This window comes from Bubalus kerabau, chromosome 16 (assembly GCF_029407905.1).
Source record: "Bubalus kerabau isolate K-KA32 ecotype Philippines breed swamp buffalo chromosome 16, PCC_UOA_SB_1v2, whole genome shotgun sequence".
NCBI classification, from domain to species: domain Eukaryota; kingdom Metazoa; phylum Chordata; class Mammalia; order Artiodactyla; family Bovidae; genus Bubalus; species Bubalus kerabau.
In genome coordinates, this window is record NC_073639.1 from 61044693 (window position 1) to 61067955 (window position 23263).

General features: G+C 37.7%; 1 protein-coding gene across 20 annotated transcripts in view; it reads left to right on the forward strand.

Annotated features, from left to right (window-relative positions):
- The window catches only part of TAOK3 (TAO kinase 3), a 191671-nt gene that overhangs the window by 42911 nt on the left and 125497 nt on the right, over positions 1-23263 (forward strand). Inside the window, exon 2 of one of the 20 annotated variants that reach the window (XM_055550054.1) lies at positions 7961-8194. The exons of 18 other annotated variants lie outside the window; for them this stretch is intronic. The gene's annotated coding sequence lies outside the window, so the exon portion shown is untranslated. The remainder of the gene's footprint in view (positions 1-7960; positions 8195-23263) is intronic. One more of the 20 variants, XM_055550059.1, reaches the window with a different exon arrangement.

The following is a 23263-nucleotide window of genomic DNA, read 5'->3' on the forward strand; positions in this document are numbered from 1 at the left end:
CATTATATAAAAAAGTGGTTCAAACTTGTTTAGACTTGGCTTTCATGCTATAATTAGAAAGTTAGCAAAATGAACTTTCACTAGTCCTGGTTCTTAACCTTTTCAGAATTTCAACTTTTTCCTCTGGACAATGGGAATGAAAGTATCTATCTCTTAGGATTTTGGGAGAATTAATTGACATAATATATATATAAATCCTCCAGCACCACAAAATAAGCATTTCATAGATAGGTAAGTGATAAGATGGAATCACTAGTCATTTTTGTTATTAAAATCATATACAGGAATTGAATTAGGCATTTTGCTTTGCTTATTTGTTTTTGATCATGTAGTCCCAAATTAGTCTAAATATATCTTTTAAATAAGAAATACCACTAAGGAATACTTTGCAATAATCTTGTAGGTATCTCTTTAGGCTGATAGGTGAAGATGTAAGTCAGGAGGTTACAGATTAGTATTATAGTATGACTTCATTAATGTAAGAAAAAGGGGTCAGTCATTATACATATTGATAGAAAAATTTTGAAGAATACACAGTAGTTTCTTAGGAATTACCTTTGAAGAGTGAGAATAGAGATACTAAGGGGAGAGAGAAACCTTTTCTTTTCTTTGCACCCTTTTTTGAGCTGATGTTGTTCAACATATTACTTTTATTTATTTTTTTTAATGAATGTTTTAGCAGCAATTGGTAGAGTGAAGATTGTAAATGATAATAAACTGCCGAATAAATGTGCTGGTGAAATCTAAGAGTAAGTTATCTTTTTTCATAAAAGCATCAGAAGAATTAAACCCATGATCATAAAAATGAAATAGAAATGAATGATATAGAAATGTTGATGTTAAAATTACAATGAATTAATCCCAAATACCTGCCAAAATGCTAGGTACCTTAAAGATGCCATGCCATGAGGCTTATGGGTTCCTACTTCCCCAACCAAGGATTAACCCCAGACCCTCGTCAGTGAAAGCACAGAGTCCTAACCACTGGACTGCCAAGCAATTCCCTGTCATAGTTTTTAATTCAGAGTACTTTCTTTTCTGTAAAAAATGTAAACAACATATAAGAGTTGAAAGTGGAGTTCCTCTCTAGTAACACCATCACTGAAGTTTATTTACTGTTAACTACTTGATGTATATTTTTCTGGAATTTTTCCTTTGGGTATGCATAAACCCACATAAAATTATATACATACATTTCTTAAAATGAGATTTCATTATATGTGTTGTTCTTCAGCATGCCTTTTTTCACTCTGTGTATTTATATAAGATCAGTACATATATACTTAGCTCTCTTTTTAATCTCTAACCTTTTGTACCATAATTTATCTAAACAATGTTATTGATGAAAGTTAAAGCTTTTGCCTTGCCTTGCTGTGTCAAACACTCCTATCCCATTGTGCATTTTAGTAGAACAAATGGCCCGAAGTAGAATTGCCAGATGACAAGGTATCTCTATTTTCAAATTTGATAGACAGTGCCAGATTGTCTGCCAATGAAAATTCTATTATTATACAACTTGCACACCCACCCATCCACCCACAGGGCCCAATATTACTTGTTCCAACACTTGAATGTTTTGGCAGCAATTGGTAGAGCAGAGATTGTAAGTAGAATAAACCGCTGAATGTGCTGGTAAAATCTAAGAATAAGTTATTTTTTGCTGCTCTGGGGAAAGACCCTGATGCTGGGAAAGATTGAAGGCAAAAGGAGAAGAGGGTGTCAGAGGATGAGATGGTTGGATGGCATCACCGACTCAATGGACTTGAGTTTTAGCAAACTCCGGGAGATAGTGAAGGACAGGGAAGCCTGGTGTATTGCAGTCTGTGAGGCTGCAAAAAATCAGACATGACTTAATGACTGAGAAACAACAATAATAAAGAAATCAATATAGTTTAATTTACATTTCTTTGCTGCTGTGGTTAAAAATCTCTTCATATGTTCATTAGCCATTTATAGTTCTATAAATTGGCTATTCACCTTCTTTTGCCCATTCTGATACCTTACCTTTTTTTACTTTCTCTTTTTGAATTGAAAGTGCTCTTTATATATTTAGGATAATGACAGTCTTTGTAGTATATGAGACAGATATTTTCCCCATTTGTTGTTTTTCTTTTGTAGTATTTCATGCCAAAGAAGCATTAATTTTTTATGTAATCACGTTTATCAAAATTGTATGTTTATGCAGTTTAAAAAGTAAGATTTTTCTTCAAAGTTGGTAATGATAAACAGTTGTCTTCTGCCTCACATTTCTACTCCCACTCCCAAATCCTGTTTGCCGGAAGTAACCTCTTTAAAGTTTAGTAGGGGTTTTCTCTATTTTTTTTCCCTCTCTTTCTAAAGAACATATTTAGACTGCCATCTCAGTACTCAAGTCTTAGATAAAAGATGAAAATTTAGCTTTTACACATACCTACATATATACACATTTGACCTCCATCTTCCAGATATAGTTATAATTTTTGGTTGGCTCAATAGACAATACTTCCATTGTTCTGATTCTGTATATTATTTACAGCTGTGATTTTTAGTGTACGATGATTAAATTTGCTTTCTCTGTATAACAGTTCATTTTCCCTAAACAATTGCTTCATTTTTCTTTTATTAATATGTGTTAACTAATCACCACATTCTATGCCAGAATTATAAATATCCTCTTATATATCCATTTAGTATACTCAGATATGTTAATCTATCAGTTTCATCTTCTTGAAGACTTCCCTGTAGGATCTCTGTGTCCTTCTGATCTGGACTGGTTGTCTCCATAATACTACTGCACACTTACTCAGTTACTGTTCAGAGATTTCCCTTCAACATCATTCTGGAGGTTTATGTTTTTATTTAGCAAAATTAATGTCTTTAATTTTCTATATTTTGTATCATACTTTAACTCTGAGATTTTAAAAATATTTGTTCACATTGGTAATGGTTCAGTGTTACTTTTTTCTGCATAAATGTCTAAATTATTGTGGTGTAAAGAATGAAGTAGAAGTTTATTATATTTTTTACTTTGAATGAATAGGTACTTATCTTTATATCATTTTAGTGAATAAATAATTCATCTTCCCACACTGATTGGAAGTGCCACCTATATCATATGTATTTGGTTGTTTTTGAGACCACCATTCTGCTTCATTGATCTTTTTGTCCTTTTCCAGTGCTAGATCTCAATATTTGATATGCTGTCATTTTACAATTTGTTTCAGTACCTGATGGAAGAACTCCTTCTTTGTTACTCACTCCCCCCTCCCCCCACAGTTTCCCTGACTATTTCAGTTCAGTTCAGTCACTCAGTCATGTCTGACTCTTTGCGACCCCATGAACCGCAGCACGGTTCATCTATCTCATTAGAACTGACTCAAATGCATTCCTTTATGGCTGAATAATATTCCATTATGTGTATGCACCACATCTTCTTTATCCATTGATCTGTTGATGGGCATCTAGGTTGTTTCCATGTTCTAGCTATTGTAAATAGTGCTGCAATGAACAATGGATACATGTGTCTGTTTCAAACAAATATCTTTTGACATATCAATTCCACTTGTAGAAATGTATCCCAAGCAAATAATTTTGGGTATGTCACCACCTTTCTTGAACTTTTTTGTCATCACAAACAGAAACTATATCCATTAAGCATTAACTGTCCATTCCCCACTCTTTGCCCTGCCCCTGGTCAACCTCTCATCTACTTCTGCCTCTATGAATTTTTCTAAGATATTTTATGCAAGTGAAATCATATAATATCTGTCCTTTTGTGTCTGTCTTATTTCAATTAGCATATTTTCAAGGCCCATCCATGGTATATCATGTCCCAAAACGTCATTGCTTTTTTATGACTGTATAATGTTCCTTTGTAAGTTTAAACCACATTTTGTTCATCCTTTCATCTCTTGATGGACACAGGCTATTTCAGCCTTTCTACTATGAATAATATTGATGTGAACATTGATGCACAAGTATCTGAGTCCCTGTTTTCAGTTTTACCTAGGAGTAGAATTGCTGGATCATCGTTAGCAATACATTGCTCGTAATACCATGTTTAACTTTTTTTAAGGAATGAACAAAGTGTTTTCCACAGCAGCTGCACTATTTTGTATTTCTACCACCAGTGTAAGAGGGTTCAAGTGTCTTCACATCTTTGACAACACTTATTTGCCATTATAAAAAATTATAAGGACTTCTCTGGTGGTCCAGTGGTTGAGACTCCACATTCCCAATGCAGGCAGCATGGGTTCCATCCCTTGTCAGGGGACTAAAATCCCATATGCCACGAGGTGTGGCCAAAATAAATAAAATAAATTATAGCCATCCTTGGGTGTGAAGTGGTATCTCATTCTGGTTTTGATTTACATTTACCTAATGACTAATCAGAGAAAGCAATGGCATCCCACTCCAGTACTCTTGCCTGGAACCTCCCATGGACGGAGGAGCCTGGTAGGCTGCAGTCCATGGGGTTGCGAAGAGTCGGACACGACTGAGCAACTTCACTTTCACTTGTCACTTTGATGCATTGGAGAAGGAAATGGCAACCCACTCCAGTGTTCTTGCCTGGAGAATCCCAGGGATGGGGGAGCCTGGTGGGCTGTTGTCTATGGGGTAGCACAGAGTCGGACACGACTGAAGCATCTTAGCAGCAGCAATGACTAATAGTCTTGAGCATTTTTTCAAGTGATTTTTGGCCATTTGTCTGTCTTTGGACAAATATGTGTTCAAAACCTTTGTTCATTTTTAAATTGTGTTGTTTTTATGTTTATTGAGTTTTTTATGTTTATTGAATAGCAAGAGTTCTTTCTATATTTTAGACACTAGCATTAGGCATAAATCGAGGGGAGATCTAAGAAATCAAATAACTAGAAACCGCCTTAGGTCACATATATGCGATGTCCCATTGCATCCCTTTGTGATCTTTGCCAGTGCCCTTATTTGCCTTTGTACCTCATAATAACCTCCTTTTCTTACCATCCTGAAAAATATCCCAGCAGCAATCAAACTGTCCTATTAGCATTACCTACCAGCTTATGGTGAACTTGTAGAATTATCCAATCCAAAATTCACAGTCTCCTTTATTTAATATTTTTCCATCAATTTTTGTCATTTATACTTATTTAATTTTACTCCCCAAAACTTTTCTCTCTCATGTACATATACATAATTCACTCTTTCCTAGGACTGTCATAATTATCTCAAATAACTGTTCAATCTACTCGATTTTTATATCTTCCTCTTTGGGGGAGAGAAGGACTTTTTTTTTCTATGTTAAAGTATTTCAAACTTGTGGACTGTAATTAACATCTATGAACTTCTCTCTCAGAATTAATTTTTTTTTTTTTAAAAATACAGTGTTCTGGAATTGAAGTCTTCTTTGTACCCCTTCCCAGTTCTGTTCCTTTCCAAGATCTGTCTAATCTTCTGAAGTTGGTGTGTTTCCCTCCCCTTCCTATTTGTATTCTTATTATACGTGCTTTTCTACAAGTAACATGTAGGCTTTGTGTTGAAATTTTCATCAATTTAAATATATCCTATGTGTATTTCTTCAATTTGGTTTTTCTTTCATTATGTTTTTGAGAGTTATATAGATCAGATCAGATTAGTCACTCAGTCGTGTCCGACTCTTTGCGACCCCATGAATTGCAGCACGCCAGGCCTCCCTGTCCATCACCAACTCCCGGAGTTCACTCAGACTCACGTCCATCGAGTCGGTGATGCCATCCAGCCATCTCACCCTCTGTCGTCCCCTTCTCCTCCTGCCCCGAATCCCTCCCAGCATCAGAGTCTTTTCCAGTGACTCAACTCTTCGCATGAGGTGGCCAAAGTACTGGAGCTTCAGCTTTAGCATCATTCCTTCCAAAGAAATCCCAGGGCTGATCTCCTTCAGGATGGACTGGTTGGATCTCCTTGCATTCCAAGGGACTCTCAAGAGTCTTCTCCAACACCACAGTTCAAAAGCATCAATTCTTCGGTGCTCAACCTTCTTCACAGTCCAACTCTCACATCCATACATGACCACTGCAAAAACCATAGCCTTGACTAGACAGACCTTTGTTGGCAAAGTAATGTCTCTGCTTTTGAATATGCTATCTAGGTTGGTCATAACTTTCCTTCCAAGGAGTAAGTGTCTTTTAATTTCATGGCTGCAGTCACCATCTGTAGTGATTTTGGAGCCCAGAAAAATAAAGTCTGACACTGTTTCCACTGTTTCCCCATCTATTTCCCATGAAGTGATGGGACCGGATGCCATGATCTTTGTTTTCTGAATGTTGAGCTTTAAGCCAACTTTTTCACTCTCCTCTTTCACTTTCATCAAGAGGCTTTTTAGTTCCTCTTCACTTTCTGCCATAAGGGTGGTGTCATCTGCATATTTGAGGTTATTGATATTTCTCCCAGCAATCTTGATTCCAGCTTGTGTTTCTTCCAGTCTAGCATTTCTCATGATGTACTCTGCATAAAAGTTAAATAAACAGGGTGACAATATACAGCCTTGACGGACTCCTTTTCCTATTTGGAACAAGTCTGTTGTTCCATGTCCAGTTCTAACTGTTGCTTCCTGACCTGCATACAAATCTCTCGAGGCAGATCAGGTGTTCTGGTATTCCCATCTCTTTCAGAATTTTCCACAGTTTATTGTGATCCACACAGTCAAAGGCTTTGGCATAGTCAATAAAGCAGAAATCGATGCTTTTCTGGAACTCTCTTGCTTTTTCCATGATCCAGCAGATGTTGGCAATTTGATCTCTGGATCCTCTGCCTTTTCTAAAACCAGCTTGAACATCAGGAAGTTCACGATTCACATATTGCTGAAGCCTGGCTTGGAGAATTTTGAGCATTACTTTACTAGCGTGTGAGATGAGTGCAATTGTGCGGTAGTTTGAGCATTCTTTGGCATTGCCTTTGTACATTGCTATTGTACAGGAGACAGGGATCAAGACCATTCCCATAGAAAAGAAATGCAAAAAAGCAAAATGGCTGTCTGGGGAGGCCTTACAAATTAGCTGTGAAAAGAAGAGAAGCAAAAAGCAAAGGAGAAAAGGAAAGATATAAGCGTCTGAATGCAGAGTTCCAAAGAATAGCAAGAAGAGATAAGAAAGCCTTCAGCGATCAGTGCAAAGAAATAGAGGAAAACAACAGAATGGGAAAGACTAGGGATCTCTTCAAGAAAATCAGAGATACCAAAGGAACATGTCATGCAAAGATGAGCTCGATAAAGGACAGAAATGGTATGGACCTAACAGAAGCAGAAGATATTAAGAAGAGATGGCAAGAATACACAGAAGAACTGTACAAAAAAGATCTTCACGACCCAAATAATCATGATGGTATGATCACTGACCTAGAGCCAGACATCCTAGCATGTGAAGTCAAGTGGGCCTTAGAAAGCATCACTATGAACAAAGCTAGTGGAGGTGATGGAATTCCAGTTGAGCTATTCCAAATCCTGAAAGATGATGCTGTGAAAGTGCTGCACTCAGTATGCCAGCAAATTTGGAAAACTCAGCAGTGGCCACAGGACTGGAAAAGGTCAGTTTTCATTCCAATCCCAAAGAAAGAGTTATATAGGAAATAGTTAAATCAAGTTCACTGATTTAAAATGCAGTATGGCAGTGACTTCCCTGGCGGTCCAGTAGCTAAGACTGTGCTTCCAGTGCAAGGGGTATGGGTTCTGATCTCTGGTTAGGGAACTAAGATCCTGCATGACATGTGGCACTGCCAAAAAATAAAATAATAAAAAAAATCTATAGTATGGCATTTATTGACACATCAGATGATTATACCATAATTATTTTTCCCCTGTTGATAGATGTCTAAGTTGTTCTCATTTTTTACCATTACAAACAATGCCTTAATGAATTTGTGTGCCCATATTTCAGTCAATTGGTATACTCATCCCCAGCTTCACTAGATAATGCTAATTATGCTGATAAAATGCTTATAGCAATTTTTTTCTTTTTACTTTATTTCTGAGCAAAAACATGGCATTGATTATGACTGCTGCTGCTGCTGCTAAGTCGCCTCAGTTGTGTCCGACTCTGTGCTACCCCATAGACGACAGCCCACCAGGCTCCCCCATCCCTGGGATTCTCCAGCCAAGAACACTGGAGTGGGTTGCCATTTCCTTCTCCAATGCATGAAAGTGACAAGTGAAAGTGAAGTCTCTCAGTCGTGTCTGACTCTTAACAACCCCATGGACTGCAGCCTAGTAAGCATTTTTATAATGGAAAAGATGTGTGTGTGTGTGTGTGTGTGTGTGTGCGTGTGCGCGCACGCGCGTGTGCCCTCAGTCATGTCCAACTCCTTGTGACCCCATGGAGCATAGCTCACCAGGTCCATCTGTCCATGAGATTTCCCAGGCAAGAATACTGGAGCCGGTTGCCATTTCCTACTCCAGGGGATCTTCCTGACCCCGGGATTGAACCAGCATTGGCAGGCATATTCTTTACCACTGCAGCACCTGGGAAGCCCCAGTAATGGAAAAGATACTAGATGAAAATTAGGATGAGGTTTCAGTTCTAGAACTAATTGGTTGCATAACTTATATTAAGTTATTCCATCTGAATCTGTTTTCTCCACCTCTAAAGTAAGGTCAAAATGAATGTAATCTCTGAAGTCTTTTCTAACCTTGATTTTCTGTGGTTTTAGTGCTAATGATGTATCGTGTGTTGAGTGACAGAAGAGCCATACACTTTTTAATGAAATGTTATTTAATACAAGGCTACTGTCAGCAGTCCCTGAAGTCTTTAAGTAATCAAAAAGTTCAGTTCACAATAGTCTCAAGTCTCCACTTGCTATGTCATTTGTATGTACTCTATCTTAATTCAAGATAGAGCTTTGAAAGTATTACTCAATTCAGTATTTTCTGATTTGCATAATTAGTTGTATCTCAACTGTATTTTTTAAAGATATTTTAAAATGCAAAATAAAGTATTAGATTTGCATTATAGTTAATAAACTCTGTGAACTAACTTACATTTCTTATGAAACATTGATTTGTGGGTAAAAACAGATACGAAACTTGGAAGCAAACATTTGGAACCCAACACTTTTGCAAACAGATTTAACGTTAATTTCAGGAAATCCTAGACAAATATAGTTATAACTCAAGATATATGGATGGTGTGTTCTGTGATGGAAAATTAAAATGTCACTGCGAAAAGATTTGCATTTTGTGGTCTTGGAAGGGCCTAGGACTTCCTTCTTACACTTTGTTTTCTCCACCAGCAGCACCATTCATTTTACTACTTCTAGAGAAAGGAAGACAAGATTAAAGTCATGGTGTGGAGAAAATTTTAGCAAATACTAAGCAGAAAAGCCAACAGAACTTCAAGAGCAATAATGGTAAATAACTACTCTGAGTCACCAAATTAGACAAGCCATTATTATTTACTCCAGTTCTTCAGAAGAGATTGTCTTTGTTTTCCTTTAAAGTAAAATGTTGAGTTTTCATTTCTTTAAATTTTTGGCCTCAGATTATTGGACAGTTCAGTTCAGTCGCTCAGATATGTCCAACTCTGCAACCCCATGTACTTCAGAACACCAGGCTTCCCTGTCCATCACCAGCTCAGACATGTCCAACTCTGCAACCCCATGTACTGTAGCATACCAGGCTTCCCTGTCCATCACCAACTCCCGCAGCTTACCAAATTCACGTCCATCCAGTCGGTGATGCCATCCAACCATCTCATCCTCTGTCGTCCCCTTCTCCTCTTGCCTTCAGTCTTTCCCAGCATCAGGATCTTTTCCATTGAGTCAGTTCTTCACATCAGGTGGCCAAAGTACTGAAGCTTCAGCTTTAGCGTCAGTCCTTCCAATGAATATTCAGAGTTGATTTCCTTTAGGATTGACTGGTTGGATCTTCTTGCAGTCCAAGGGACTCTCAAGAGTCTTCTCCAACACCACAGTTCAAAAGCATCAGTTCTTTGGTGCTCAGCTTTCTTTATGGTTAAACTCTCACTTCCATACATGAGTACAGGAAAAACCAAAGCTTTGACTAGACAGAACTTTGTCGGCAAAATAATGTCTCTGCTTTTTAATATGCTATTTAGGTTGGTCATAGCTTTTCTTCCAAGGAGCAAGCATCTTTTAATTTCATGGCTACAGTCACCATCTGCAGTGATTTTGGAGCCCAAGAAAATAAAGCTGGTCACTGTTTCCATGGTTTCCCCATCTATTTGCCATGAAGTGATGGGACCAGATGCCATGATCTCCATTTTTTGAATGTTGAGTTTTAAGCCAGCTTTTTCACTTTTTGACTTTCATCAAGAGGCTCTTTAGTTCCTGTTCACTTTCTGCCATTAAGGGTGGTGTCATCTCCATGCCGCTGGTGCTGCTAAGTCGCTTCAGTCGTGTCCGACTCTGTGCAACCCCATAGACAACAGCCCACCAGGCTCCCCTGTCCCTGGGATTCTCCAGGCAAGAACACTGGAGTGGGTTACCATTTCTTTCTCCAATGCATGAAAGTGACAAGTGAAAGTGAAGTTGCTTAGTCATGTCCGACTCTTCGCGACCCCATGAACTGCAGCCTACCAGGCTCCTCCATCCATGGGAGTTTCCAGGCAAGAGTACTGGAGTGGGGTGCCATTGCCTTCTCCAGTCATCTGAGGTTATTGATATTTCTCCCAGCAATCTTGATTCCAGTTTGTGCTTCATCCAGCCCAGCCTTTAGCATGATGTACTCTGCATGTAAGTTAAAAAAGAGGGTGACAGTATACAGCCTTGATGTACTTCTTTCCCAATTTGGAACCAGTCCGTTGTTCCATGTTGGGTTCTAACTATTGCTTCCTGACCTGCATACAGATTTCTCAGGAATCAAATTGTATGTTAGCAATTTGATCTCTGGTTCCTCTACCTTTTCTATATCCAGCTTGAACATCTGGAAGCTCTTGGACCCTCACTTGGAGAATTTTGACCATTACTTTGCTAGCGTGTGAAAGTTAGTCACTCAGTCATGTCCAACTCTTTGTGACCCCATGGACTGTAGCCCACCAGACTCCTCTGTCCATGGAATTCTCCAGGAAAGAATACTGGAGTAGATTGCCAGTTCCTTCTCCAGGGGAAGAATTTTGAGCATTACTTTGCTAGCATGTGAGATGAGTGCAATTGTGCGGTAGTTTGAACATTCTTTGGGATTGGAAAACTGACCTTTTCCAGTCCTGTGGCCATTGCTGAGTTTTTAAAATTTGCTGGCATATTGAGTGCAGCACTTTAACCACATCGTCTTTTAAGATTTGAAATAGCTCAGCTGGAATTCCATCACCTCCACTAGCTTTGTTCATAGTGATGCTTCCTAAAGCCCACTTGACTTCACACTCCAGGATGTCCTGCTCTAGGTGAGTGATCATACCATCATGGTTATCTGGGTCATGAAGATCTTTTTTGTATAGTTCTTTTGTGTATTCTTTTTTTTTTTTTTTTTTTTAAACTTTACATAACTGTATTAGTTTTGCCAAATATCAAAATGAATCCGCCACAGGTATACATGTGTTCCCCATCCTGAGCCCTCCTCCCTCCTCCCTCCCCATTCCATCCCTCTGGGTCGTCCCAGTGCACCAGCCCCAAGCATCCAGTATCGTGCATCGAACCTGGACTGGCAACTCGTTTCATACATGATATTTTACATGTTTCAATGCCATTCTCCCAAATCTTCCCACCCTCTCCCTCTCTCACAGAATCCATAAGACTGTTCTATACATCAGTGTCTCTTTTGCTGTCTCGTACACAGGGTTATTGTCACCATCTTTCTAAATTCCATATATATGCATTAGTATACTATATTGGTGTTTTTCTTTCTGGCTTACTTCACTCTGTATAATAGGCCCCAGTTTCATCCACCTCATTAGAACTGATTCAAATGTATTCTTTTTAATGGCTGAGTAATACTCCATTGTGTATATGTACCACAGCTTTCTTATCCATTCATCTGCTGATGGACATCTAGGTTGCTTCCATGTCCTGGCTATTATAAACAGTGCTGCGATGAACATTGGGGTACACGTGTCTCTTTCCCTTCTGGTTTCCTCAGTGTGTATGCCCAGCAGTGGGATTGCTGGATCATAAGACAGGTCTATTTCCAGTTTTTTAAGGAATCTCCACACTGTTCTCCATAGTGGCTGTACTAGTTTGCATTCCCACCAACAGTGGAAGAGGGTTCCCTTTTCTCCACACCCTCTCCAGCATTTATTACTTGTAGACTTTTGGATCGCAGCCATTCTGACTGGTGTGAAATGGTACCTCATAGTGGTTTTGATTTGCATTTCTCTGATAATGAGTGATGTTGAGCATCTTTTCATGTGTTTGTGAGCCATCTGTATGTCTTCTTTGGAGAAATGTCTATTTAGTTCTTTGGCCCATTTTTTGATTGGGTCATTTATTTTTCTGGAGTTGAGCTGTAGGAGTTGCTTGTATATTCTCGAGATTAGTTGTTTGTCAGTTGCTTCATTCTCTATTATCTTCTCCCATTCTGAAGGCTGTCTTTTCACCTTGCTAATAGTTTCCTTTGATGTGCAGAAGCTTTTAAGGTTAATTAGGTCCCATTTGTTTATTTTTGCTCTTTTGTGTATTCTTGCCACCTCTTCTTAATATCTTCTGCTTCTGTTAGGTCCATATCGTTTCTTCCTTTATTGTGCCCATCTTCACATGAAATTGTCCCTTGGTATCTCTAATTTTCTTAAAGAGATCTCTAGTTTACTGGACATCCAGTAATCTCTAGATTACTGGACAATTTAATAATTTCTCTTGTGTGAAAAATGACCATTAAAGTATCTAATACAACCTTGTAACGGTGTTACTATTGACAATAATCTTAGATGTCCCGGTTAGGTGAAGTTATGAGATAGATGGTCTTTCTTTGTAATACAGCTGAAAACACCTTCCTCTGTAATGTGAGGCCTGACCTTTCTACTAGGATCCACCATTTCCTCTAGGTGGGTTTTAAACTGTAATTTTTAGATTTCATTTTGTTTTCTTTTAACTCTTTATTAGTTAGCTGTTCAGCATCTTTTCTGCATTTTCCCCCTCTTCAATAATAGGAATTTTTTTTTTTGTCAAAACAAAAAAACTCCAGTTTTTTATATAAGACTCAGCAGAATAGTCTTATCAGATAAGTGCTTTTTTGACTGATGGAATTCTCATCTGTTGTGTTTCCCAAAATGTATTTCCCCCCCAGTCTTTCAGCATTCACCTCGTGATTTTGTTGTGCTAGATCATGATACTACAGGCTCTGTTTTACTTTTTTTTTTTTTTTCAGGCTCTGTTTTAGATCAGTGTTATTCAGTAGCCAAAATAATATGAGTGCAAAGTTGTGACTAAAGCTGTTAGAGACAAAAAATTCATAGTAGAAGTGATACTTGTCTGTTTCCGTTGATTCAATATGCAACTTAGGCCAATTAGTTTCCTTTAGCTTTGCTTTCATTTCTTCATTTGTAAAATGAAGCTAACAAGCTATCTTTTGGATTTTGCAAATAACTGAATTATAAAACATTTGTAGCTTGTTATGTCCATTGAATTAGATGTTAGTCTTAAACCTATAATATTATAAATAAATAATTGTAAGAAGCTATTCTCTCACAACTATGTCCCTACCCCAAGAAAATTACCTTACTTTATGGCAGCTGTTTAAGACATGACTGGTTAACAGCAGAAAGTAACACAATACTGTAAATCAACTATGCTCCAACAAAAATTTTTAGAAAAAGAAAAAAAATTTAACTGGTTATAAGTTATAGAAACATGGGTAACTAATATATTTCAAAATTATGGCATTGTTGCTTATTTTAAAAATCACAATTGCTTATATTTAACTGTTTTTCTTCTATGAAGTTGTAACTAGTCTTAATAAATGTCAAACCATAACGTAGTAGATTTTCTTTAAAAATTTAATCCTTAATACTAAGGAATCACTTAGGTTTTACAGTTTTATTCAGTTAATCTATTTTAATTTTCTATAATTTTTATCTATGGTCTCTTTTATAAAATAAGTAATGCATACGTGAAAAACTATTGTGATGATGAATGTTAATTTTTAAACCAGTAATTAAAGTGGATAAATATTGGATTTATTGTAGTCTTTAGGTTGTAAATATTTTCCCAGTCTTATTCTTGAGCCTTTCTTGTCTGAATGCCTGAAGAATTTTTTTTCTTTAATCTTTGGGATTTAGTAACTTAAGTAGGACGTGTTTCAGTGTTTAATTATTCTGTGTTCCTTTTCCCTGGCATACTGTGGACCCTTTCAATCTGTATGTAGCTTTAAGTCTTATTCTTAGAAAGCTTTTTTCAAAAATTATCTTAATTTTAAAATTTTATTATATTTTCATCCTCTTCCCAGTTACTGATTATGAGTATATTCATCGCTAAAAGCTCTAATTTTCTCTGATTTTTAAAGCTTTGTTCAGGGCCGTCTGGTTAATTTTCTCAGTTCTGTGCTGCATGTCCCTTACCACGCTCCTGCAGCAGTGCACATTTTCGTCTTGCTTCCCAGTGCAGGCTACATTTCAGTAGTGGTTTTATTTTATTCTCACATCTCTCTTGACTTCTGCCACCTCATTTTTCATTCCCTATTTGGGTTGACTCTTATATCCCTGCCATGAGCCCTGGTTTTATATAGCAATTACTTCATTGAATACCTCTTTTTTTTTTTTTTTTAATTCAGCTTCCATCTGATCTATGACAGCATTTTTTATTAGTATTCATTTCTAAATGAGATGAGCTCTCCTTAGTCTTATGAGATTCCTATGAGGGATGGCCCAGGACCATGTTTTATTATAGCGCTAGTAAGACTTTTTCCTGCTTACTGGTGGAGATCCTTTTGACAAGCTTATTGATGAATTATTTTAGCCTTTATTTTAACTGAGACAAATGTCATTAGAACAAACCTATTTCTGAGTCCTTTTAGTCCCTACTTTTACTGAAAGAACAGATTTGCAATTTTATTGTGTTAATTTTGAAGGAAAGACCAATACAGACCTTTTCTTGACATAATTCGTTAATTGTATTTAAAAAAGAAAAAAAATGGGGAATTCCCTAGCTGTCCAGTGGTTAGGACTCTGAGTTACACTGCCAAGGGCCCAGATTTGAGCCCTGGTTAGGAGAAGGCAATGGCACCCCACTCCAGTACTCTTGCCTGGAAAATCCCATGGATGGAGGAGCCTGGTAGGCTGCAGTCCATGGGGTTGCTAAGAGTCGGATACAACTGGGCAACTTCACTTTCACTTTTCATTTTCATGCATTGGAGAAGGAAATGGCACACCACTCCAGTGTTCTTGCCTGGAGAATCCCAGGGATGGAGGAGCCTGGTGGGCTGCTGTCCATGGGATCACACAAAGTCGGACACGACTGAAGTGACTTAGCAGTAGGGAACTAAGATCCTAGAAGCTTCATGGTACAAAAACAAAACAAAATTGCATGAATATTCACAAAACATTAATAAGAACAAGGAGGAACTATAGACAATCTATGAATATATACACTAATTCTGTAGGTACAGCCAGTAGCTATTATTTATAGATTTATTGAGGAAATAATATAGTTGCAAAATGTCTTATGAATGTGATTAGTTTTCCAACAGTCCTGAAACTCTAAAACTCAGAACATATTAATGTCATCTTCACTATATGACTTACATATTCTTGACTTCTTTTTGTCCCATTCTTTAAATCCTTTCTCCATACTCTCACATAAGCAGAAAAGAGCTAGCAACATCACCAAGCAAATGTGGTAAACCTATTTATATGACTAGTAACAATATAATAGAAGGATGATTATAAGCATTTAACCAATTTTATCAGAGATGATATATTAAGTAGACAAATAATAGAAATCTTCCCAAGCAAAACTATGGATACTTTTCATATTTCCCTTTTAAACCATTTTAAAACTATGTAGTACCAAGAAAGGAATGAAAAAGTTTCAAGGACTAAATTTGAGAGCTCAGTTAATTAAACCCAAATATCACAAAGAAGTGGGTCATAGGTTTTTTCTACAGTGTCCACTTTTTCCCAGAGCCATTGTTGGGTAGCACTTTTGCCATGTAGAAGGGTTGGTATACCAGAAAAATGTGAGAAACTGGGAATCAGATGCCACTCATAAAAAAGTCAGAATAATCATAACATCTTCCTATCTTACCAGGATGTTACAATAATTGAATGCATTTAGGTAAGTGAAGGTGCTTCCCTGGTGGCTCAGATGGTTAGGAGTCTGCCTGAAATGCAGGAGACCCGGGTTTGATCCCTGGGTAGGGAAGATCCCCTGGAGAAGGGAATGGCAACCTACTCCAGTATTCTTGCCTGGAGAATTTTGTGGGCAGAGGAGCCTGGAGGGCTACAGTTCACAGGGTCATAAAGAAACAGACATGACTGAGCGACTGACACACAGGTATGTGAAAGAAACCATTTTATCCCAGTGTAAGCATTAATATTGTTTTTTTTTTTTTTTAATGTTCCAAATATATTTTTTTTTCATTTTTTTAAATTTTATTTTATTTTTAAATTTTACATAATTGTATTAGTTTTGCCAAATATCAAAATGAATCCGCCACAGGTATATATGTGTTCCCCATCCTGAACCCTCCTCCCTCCTCCCTCCCCATACCATCCCTCTGGGTCGTCCCAGTGCACCAGCCCCAAGCATCCAGTATCGTGCATCGAACCTTCTTAAAACGAGAAAAAAAACCAAGCTTAATTCTAGCAGTCTCTTTCAAGCAACTATTGAGAACAAGTAATAGTCTTTTAAGGAAAGACTCCCTGAACTTCACTAACAATTCAGGGAGGAATTACTTTTAGCTAGCTGTGGAACTCTTCTGTCAAGTGCTTGAAAACATATCTAACAGGAAGAAGAAGGAAGGGGTAGGTATAATTGCTCTCCTAGACCCTGTTAAAACACACATATACATGTACACTCTCACTGCTGTGTGATAACTAAATGCAACAGTTCCTGTTTCCTATTGTGGTTCTCTTTCATTCCTGCTTAAAACAAAGACAGCCTGGTCAAGAGTTAATTGAATGTGACTAGTCTGAGCAGAAGGTACGTTATACAGATGGCATTGGTGGCTATACCTCCAGCCTGGGGTCAGAGTTAGGCTACTGGTTAGATTTTTAGATCTTAGCTTTTTGTTTCACAATTGATTTCAAAGAGAGAGTAGAGGCCACAAGTGATGACGGGGAGGGAGAAGATAGTAGAAGGTTGATTTATAAAGTGATCAAACAGTACTGAAACCTCAGTACTTCTTGCACAATTAGTCAAGATGCGTCAGCATTTCCTGAGGCAGTGATACAAGCTTTATAGTATAGTTATGAGAATCATTATTATTTATTTTCAATAATAATTACCAGTGTTTTTTGAACTGTCTAAAATTGTACTGTCCAACTGATTGCTGCTCGCCATGTAGCTATTTAAATTACAGTTTAATTGAAATTTAACAGAATTACAAATTCAGTTCCCCAGTCACACTAGCCACATTTCAAGTGCTCAGTAGCCACATGTGGTACAGGCTGATGTATTGGACACTGCAAATATAGACTGTTTCCATCATCATGAAACATCCTAACTGAAAGTGCTGATCTAGAACAAACTCTGACAGCAAAAGTGTAATGTTAAATATATGTACTTTACAAATGACTGAAGTCCAAAGTATAGTATGTAAAAAAAATTCCTTTTTTTTTCCCCTTGATATAGTTATTTTATTAAAGTAGAGTTGACTTACAATTTTTCAGGTGCTCAGCAAAGTGATTCAGTTATACATATATATATATTATTTTTCAGATTATTTTCCATTGTAGATTATTACAAGATATTGACTACAGTTCCCTGTGCTATACATAAACCATCGTTGTTACATACCTATTGTTTTTTTTTAATTTTATTATTATTATTACTATTATTTTTTACTTCACAATATTATATTGGTTTTGCCATACATCAACATGCATCTGCCACAGGTGTACACGTGTTCCCATCCTGAACCCCCCTCCCATCTCATCCCTCTGGGTCATCTCAGTGCACCAGCTCCAAGCTTCCTGTATCCTGCATCGAACCTGGATTGGCGATTCGTTTCTTATATGATATTATACATGTTTTAATGCCATTCTACCAAATCATCCCCACCACCCGCCCCCCCACCCCCCCCCGCCACAGAGTCCAAAAGACTGTTTTATACATCTGTGTCTCTTTTGCTATCTCACATACAGGGTTGTCGTTACCATCTTTCTAAATTCCATATATATGCATTAGTATACTATATTGGTGTTTTTCTTTCTGGCTTACTTCACTCTGTATAATAGGCTCCAGTTTCATCCACCTCATTAGAACTGATTCAAATGTATTCTTTTTAATGGCTGAGTAATACTCCATTGTGTATATGTACCACAGCTTTCTTATCCATTCATCTGCTGATGGACATCTAGGTTACTTCCATGTCCTGGCTATTATAAACAGTGCTGCAATGAACATTGGGGTACACATGTCTCTTTCAATTCTGGTTTCCTCCATGTGTATGCCCAGCAGTGGGATTGCTGGGTCATATGGCAGTTCTATTTCCAGTTTTTTAAGGAATCTCCACACTGTTCTCCATAGTGGCTGTACTAGTTTGCATTCCCACCAACAGTGGAAGAGGGTTTCCCTTTTCTCCACACCCTCTCCAGCATTTATTGCTTGTAGACTTTTGGATTGCAGCCATTCTGACTGGTGTCAAATGGTACCTCATTGTGGTTTTGATTTGCGTTTCTCTGATAATGAGTGATGTTGAGCATCTTTTCATATGTTTGCTAGCCATCTGTATGTCTTCTTTGGAGAAATGTCTATTTAGTTCTTTGGCCCATTTTTTGATTGGGTCGTTTATTTTTCTGGAATTGAGCTGCAGGAGTTGCTTGTATATTTTTGAGATTAGTTGTTTGTCAGTTGCTTCATTCTCTATTATTTTCTCCCATTCTGAAGGCTGTCTTTTCACCTTGCTTATAGTTTCTTTTGTTGTGCAGAAGCTTTTAATTTTAATTAGGTCCCATTTGTTTATTTTTGCTTTTATTTCCAATATTCTGGGAGGAAATCTAGCATTCTGTTCATACTAAGTCAAATAAGTGGAATCAAAATGTCATAAATGTTTTAGCTAGGCAAAAATTCATGAGTATTCTAAAGTATATTTAGTACATATACTATTTAAAGATGGAACTTAACCATTGTGGCTTGATTATTCTAGGCATAAATAATTTTTCTAAAATGAACAGTAGTGATCACTAAATACACCTGAAATACAAGTTGTATTCACATGACTTTGAAAAAATCAAAAGCCTTCAATCAATAGAGGTGATATTTATCAGAGGCTTGTTTTAACATTGTCTTAATTTCCATTTACATTCATTTTTTAGAGAATGTTGCAGTCTTACAAACTTGTTAAGAAATATTTAGGGAATTCCTTATTTGTAAACATAAATTATAGTTTTTCTAAACTGGATTATGAAGAAATACTCAAATATCATACAAAGAAGTCTAGGAAGAGGCAGTCAATAACTGAAGACCAAGTTGTGAAGGGCTCTTTGTGGTTAATATATTTTGTAGTTAACCTAGTCTAAACAGTCCATGTCTATTCTGAGACCTTTGAGGATTCAGGTACTCAGTCTGAGAAATCTCACCAAATGTGAAGTATCTGGAGAATAAAAATAAAAGTGATTTCTCTTCAGTTGTCTGTAGTGGAATTTCTCTCTAAGTGAATGAAACGTAATACAGCAAGTTGAATCACTGAACTATTTTATTGCATTGTAACTCATAAAAGAATTCCGTTTGAAAAACACTGCTTGCCATTTCAACAACTTAAAACCGTGGTCTATTCAATCACTTCATAACAAAGTAGTGTGGAGAATGACTTCACTGAAACAGTGCCAAACCTTCTTCAGCAAAGTGGTGTTGGCATGAGGCAGCAAAAGGAGAAGGCAAGACCAGGAATGTAAAGAAGAGGTAACTAGACTTTATTTATTAGCTGGCATTTAGTACATGAGAGCAATAAGGAAATAATTAAAAATAATATGTGGAGCTATATTCCAGAAAGTCACAATCTAATTGAAAGAAACCAATTCATATGAAATATTGTGAGATTTGCAAATAACATTAACACAGGAAAAATGGTGCAAAAGTCCATGCAAAAGAAACTTTTCACAGCATTGTTTTTGTTATTATGGGATTGATTTTACTCAGTTTTTCATCAACTCTATTTTTCATGAGTACTGTCTGTCCAGCATTACATCTGGAGATGCAATCGTGAACAAAACAGACTAAAAAACCTGCCCTAAGAGGTTTACATTCTAGAAGGGGGAGAGAGAACACATACAAATTGAGCATATAGTGTATTTGAAGCTGATAAAAGCAGCAAGATGGACACTGGGGGAGGTTATAATTTTAAGAAGGGTAGGTAGGGTTTATAATATATCTTTTATTAAAATCATGTTAGTCTGTTGGAGCCAAAGTTAAAACAGGACCAAGCTCTTCTCTCTAGTGAAGAAATTGGTGAGAGGAAGTCAATGGAGGGATGAGACTGGTGTCAGGCACTTTGTTTACCCCTTTCCTGGTCCTGGTTCTATCCTTTTGTTTGGGTAGATGTTTAGAAGTACATTTCAGGACTTCCCTGGTTAGGAATGGTTAAGAATCCACTTACCAATGCAGGGGACATGGGTTTGATGCAGTTAAGCCCATGCACCACCACTACTGAAGCCCACATGTCCTCAAACCCATGCTGTACAGCACTGCAACAAGAGGTAGCCCCCACTTGTCGCAACTAGAGATAGCTCATGCACAGCAACAAAGACCCAGTGAAGCCCCCCAAAAGAAGTCTGCAAAAAAAAAAAAAAAAGTAAATTTGGTGTTTTGATAGTGCTGATTGGTTCTTGTGATAAAATGGGATAGAGAGCGTGGTATTCAAGATATTTTCACTGATAGTAGAGCACGGTTCCCTTCACCTTGCCCTGAAATCTTGGCGCACACTGTATGCAAGCATAAAGAACATCCCTACTGAGTAGTGTTCAGGAGAATGAGATTTTCACTTGTAGAAAAAATGTTTTGTCTATCCTCTTAAAATCTTGTGAAGTTATCATAGTTAAGAAAAATCTGCATCTTCCATGTCTCTTTATCAAACTGAGCCTACCGAAGTGTTGATTAGTTGAGTTGTTCATTCATTGAGTGACTAATTTGTACAAAAAATATTTTCTTTTCCAAGTATATCTGAGTATTTCTTTTTCACAGTTTAAAAAATCAGTGAGTGAGTGAGTGAAAGTTGCTCAGTTGTGTCCAACTCTTTGAGATCCCATGGACTACATTGTCCATGGAATTCTCCAGAATACTGGAGTGGGTAGCCTTTCCCTTCACTAGGGGATCTTCCCAACCCAGGGATCAAACCCAGGTCTCTTGCATTGCAGGCAGATTCTTTACCAGCTGAGCCACCAGGGAAGCCCAAGAATACTGGAGTGGGTAGCCTATCCCTTCTTCAGCAGATCTTCCCAGTCCAGGAATTGAACCGAGGTCTCCTGCATTGCAGTTGGACGCTTTACCAACTGAAGTATTAATTGTTCTTGTCTCTTCCTTTCCACTGACCCCTTCTCACTTTCTTTGAGGCAAGCACAATCTCTAATTCACCTACATAAACCAGTACTACTTTCTTGTTTTGCTCTAGTGTGCCTGTAAACCACCTAACCCCACCCCCGCCCCCCCACACTCCCCAGCCCACATTTCCTTCCCTTTTTGTCCACTCATCCCAACCCTGTTCTTGTGAACCGAAAAGATTTTCTCAAAGATCACCAGTAATTTCCATTTTACCCACATTAATCATCTTTTCTAAGTTCCTGTCTAACTTATCCACCTGATCTCTTTGGAAAAGTCTCCCACCTTGTGTTATATCCCTTAAGTGAGATCAGTGAAAGCATATCATAATGTCTGACATGACAGTACTCAACAAATGTTGATTGAATTTGAACTGCAAATGACTTTACCATCTCTGGGTTCTTGTTCCAGCTCAGTGCCTTAAATATTGTAGATACTTGGTACACTGTGGTTTGTATGAATGAAAGCATGAACCTATCACTTCTTATCCGTCTCCTTTTATGGTCTTCCTCTTTCTGACCGATAACCTATTGCTTAAGAACGTATATATTAGTCATTGTGCTGAAGGCTTTGTATTAATTACGTCATTTATTTCTCACAACCACTTGATAGAGTAGTTATTTTTCTTTTACAGATGAGGAAAATGATACTTAGAACTCTTCAGTGAATTAGCAGGCCCACATATTTAGCTAATATATGGTGGTGAAAGTAAAAGTTGCTCAGTCGTGTCTGACTCTGCAACCCCATGGACTAGACAGAATACTGGAGTGGGTAGCCTTTCCCTTCTCCAGGGGATCTTCCCAACCCAGAGATAGAACCCAGGTCTCCCACATTGCAGGTGGATTCCTTACCAGTAGAACCACAAGGGAAGCCCAAGAATACTGGAGTGGATAACCTATCCCTTCTCCAGAGGATGTTCCCAACCCAGGAATCAAACCAGGGTCTACTGCATTGCAGGTGGATTCTTTACCAACTGAGTTATCAGGGAAGCCTTTGCGACCCCATGGACTAGACAGTCCATGGAATTCTCTAGGTCAGAATACCGGAGTGGGTAGCCTTTTCCTTCTCCAGGGGATCTTCCCAACCCAGGGATTGAACCCAGGTCTCCTGCATTGCAGGCATATTCTTTACCAGCTGAGCCACAGGGGAAGCCCAATACATGGTGGAGCCACCAATTAAACTAACTGAGCTTTTCTGGGACTTAGATATTAGTTCTCTGCCCATTCTTCACACTCTTCTCTCCCATGTAGAGTTCATTCTTGATTTCAATTGGCAGTTCTATGCTAGTGACATCAAAATCAACACTTTAAGAGTAGACATTATGAAGAGAGATAAATTAAGAGTTTCAGATTAACAAATACACATTACTGTATATAAAATAGACAAACAGTAAGGACCTAGTGTATAGTACAGGGAATTACAGCCAGTGTCTTTAACAACCTGTAATGGAAAAGAATCTGAAAAATTATATATGTGCATGTGTGTGTGTATAAAACACTTTGCTGTATACCTGAAACATTGTAAATTAACTGTACTTCAGTTTAAAAGACATTGACATTGTATCCTGTTCCTCCAGCTGCTTGCTCTGAGTTACCTTGCTTTCATCGTGTTGAATTCAACCTGTTTAAAGCAGACCTCATCAGAATTACCTCAGAATGTACTCCTTTTTAGTGATTTAGTTGTGACACTTTAATCGTCCTAA